This window comes from Ruditapes philippinarum, unplaced genomic scaffold (genome assembly GCF_026571515.1).
Source record: "Ruditapes philippinarum isolate M1 unplaced genomic scaffold, ASM2657151v2 ctg963_1_1_1_1, whole genome shotgun sequence".
Classification (NCBI taxonomy): Eukaryota; Metazoa; Mollusca; class Bivalvia; order Venerida; family Veneridae; genus Ruditapes; species Ruditapes philippinarum.
The window spans coordinates 220,508-224,453 of record NW_026866535.1 but is presented as its reverse complement, the minus strand read 5'-3'; positions in this window follow the sequence as shown (position 1 = coordinate 224,453).

Genomic DNA, 3,946 nt, shown 5'->3' with positions numbered 1-3,946 from the left:
AAAATGACTTTTGACCTGTTAATGTTCATAAATTGAATGTTTCTGATTTTCATTGCCTTTAAAAGATCTATTATGACATAAAAAGAAAAACATGAAAAACAAAGGAAATAAAAAGCTAATATTTAAGATTTGAAAGATATTTCGACGGCTAGTATATATAGAGATATATAATTTAGATATCCATATTAACTTCCTGCATTCTTTGTGAATAGAGAAAAGCATTGTAACAGGCTGCTATCAAATCCATAAAATGTCCTTATATGACTAGAAATAAACATGTGATTTAAGCAAGGGTTGATTGAGTTCACACGTCTTTTCGCGACACGTATAACATTACCATTACTTTTTTCTATAGATTTTTGATTCTGTCTCTTTATATAATCATGTTAAAAATAAAATTGCATGTTTCTAATCAAATGATTAAAATGTTTTTCTCATGCATTATACTGCTTCCAGATAACATATATTTAAAAACAAGCAATTAACGTTGATGACAGCAGTATATTATTAAATTGGGACTGTTTAATTTGTATGTAAGTTGTGAGGATGAAATCGCTATTTAAATGTTGAGCCGCGTGACAACGTTGATGTTGATCACGTAAGTGACGCCTCTGTTGTTTGACTGTTTATAATGCCAAACATAAGTTTAACGCTACCAGAAACAAACACAGTTATTACAATTTCAATCGAATGATGCTAAGAATTCATGATTTATGAATCACAACATATCTTATGAAATGATAAAAAGATATTTATAAGTCTAGAAAACTGTATGATGCGCGGAAAGTATTACAAAAAAACTTTAGTACGTATTAAATGTTACATAAACTGCGAATGCATTAAAGACTTTTCTTTCAATAAAGCTTAATCATTGATCTCAAAATAATTGATCTGTAATGATTCCATGAAAACAAACATGAAGTCCCGTCAGATCAGCTTTAACAATATATGATAAAGATTATACTTCACAAAGAAAACATACGTAAATGAAATTAGCCTCATAACTGACCCTTAAATATTTTCCCGAATAGCATAGCATTCGCGTAAGTCAACAAAACCTCATGAGGCACACTCTCGTTATTAAGTAATTATTGAGGTCAGGTAAAATAATAAAATCATGAAGATATCAGAAAATTCAACTAATAATTAAGCGATGATGAACTGGTTTTTTTTAGTGATCTTTCATTTCAAATACATTTTAATTGTATTTTGGAGTTATTTTCTTTATTTTGAATAAATAGAACTTTGTTTGATGTTATAAATTATGCTTTAGGCTAATTAGTGTTGACGTTTAATTCTCTGTACTGGTAAAATAATGGTAGTATTCGAAAGACAATATCAAAACTTTACAACTGTGACCACTTAAAGTAAATGTATGGATCATATACGATATATAACATTGTATACGTTTAAAACAAATATTGCATGTACATTGTACATGTATATCACGTTATGCTTAGAATCTCAGTTTCGTTTAGAAACATATAGTGATTAGTTCATTATCAGATAGATAGAAAAACTAAATTGTTTGTATATTTGTGATGCAAAAGGGTATTGTAAAATAAAAAATGTTTAACGAATGTACTAAAAGGATTCGATTGCTTCTTCAGAAGTCTTCAATACACAACACAAATTGCACTGTTCTGTCAATGACAAATGCGTTGTTTTAAGTCATATATGTCTATAATAAAGTCTCTTTTGAAGAATTAGATCGCCGATTTTGGACTCATACATGTTTTTTTGTTTGTTTGTTTTGGGTTTTACGTCACATCAACACAGTACACAGTACAGTACAACTCATACATGTATTTTGGAGTATTTTCAATTGCACTTAATAACACGCAAAAAATATTTGCTTGACTTTTGATGCCAATTACAGTAGGCCGTTAATGCTTTTTTTTATTGATTCATTTTCAACAGATTTATGGGTAAATAAACATGGTGGATTTGTATTTCTGACGTCCTGCAAACAGGTACAATTTTTGCATTATTTCGCATACAAATGGACACAAATTCTTAGAGCTCTATATCTAATGCTTCTCCTGGTCCAGAAAGGCCATACATGAACATGTTCGAACCCCTTTCTGACTCCTGGACCTATATAAATCGATCCAAGAGAGCGCCACACTCAACGGGTGGGGAAATGTTGGACTGGTCGTGTACCCTACAACATCCACCATACTCTCATCTTACCAGCGATCATCTTGACCTTAATGAAATTAAAAAGCCCCCAAAAGACGACAAATGAATTATATATTAGAAGGGATGTCTAATCTTGGACTTTCAAAGTACAGAATTGATAATATTGAATCACATCTACATGTATATGTTCAAAGCGCCACGCTAGATGTTACGCAACAACGAATTCGTTAACTAGAATATAAAATTATAGACATAGAGGTCCCTAGTAGAGAAAACAATATTGTTTTACCTGGTATTCCCGAATCAAACAACGTGGACCCGGTGAATTTAGTGAAAAACTTTATTTATGCCAATTTGCAACTTGACACGTCTCAATTTTTCCTCATGCCTGCATTTAGACTTGGCCTCGTGTTCACATCACGAGCGTCACATCTTAAAAGGAATTAACCTAAACCAAGATGTTCATTGGCCACATGCAGCAACACTGGTGAGATTAGTGCACTGATTGGCTATGCACATCGTCTAAACATTCTGGTACTGGCATTTCTAGGGATTACCTAAGGGAGAGAAGAGCCCGAATTCTAGCTTAAACGAGATGAATTTGTAAAGACAATGTGAAAATATGGTACCCAGCTGCACTGCTAGTTAATGGTCGTATCACTCGCAAATTCTTTCCAGATTTGCACGATATTCTCAAGGAATCTTGAATTACCGACGTGCACAAACGCATATCTGATACTCTTGAATCCGAATCAGAGTGTATTCGACAAGCATATGATGTATAGCTTTCAACCCTTGATATATTGGGTCTGACGATAGCCCGATCCGCCACCTTACATATCAAATCTAGTTGAAGGGTTAGTTGTTGTTACATGAGTACATTTAGATGTTTCATCACTGTTCCCATGTTAATTACCAATACAATGTTTAATTCTTTATTTTCTGTCATGTTGTTCTGTATATGCGCCTGGCAGGAATAAAATTTTTATTTTGTTATTAGTACGGAAAACGGACACAATAATTTGTCTGCTGTTGACTTATTTAAAGATAAATCATTGCATGACTAAGAGTAAAAAGCACATGTATTACTTTCAGTACATTCGTAAAGTGTTCCTTTAAAATAATAACAGCATCCCATGACAAATTATTTGTAAACTTATAAATACAGAATATGAAAAACATCAGAGCCTTATTATGTAAGCAGATTTTTCAGTTGGGTTTATATTGGATATAATAAAGGTTTCATTCTCAATCAAAGATTTATTTTCAGACTAGAACCATTACTGGTCTTTCATTCAATGTAAAATTGTAGGTTCCTTTGAGTTATTGCAGCTAAAGTTAGAAGGCTCGTTGTCGTGTATTGCTTGAGGACTTGGCGGTGTAACATTTTAGAATTAGTCAGTTTATGCAACTTACTTACGGATCGTCTCAAAAGAAGTATATCATGAACACAATTGTCTATCTATTTTCATTCAATTCATATACGCATGATAAAACTTCAAAATTGTTTGCGTACGAATGATAACAGCTCAAATGTTTAAGTGGATAGCTATAATTGAAGTGGTTAAATTTGTAATTGAAAGACCATGATATGTTTTGTAAGACAATGGTGCGTTTTGTTTTTATTTCACTGTGTATGTAACGAGGATATCTTTGTTTAAATTTCAGAGATATATCTATGTACTTTGCTGGTTTAAATTCCTGTTAGTGTATTTTAAACTATATCTTAAGTTAAATAAACCAGGGTATGATTGATGTATAAACATTTTTCATCTTAATACATTTCGATGTGTATACATGATAT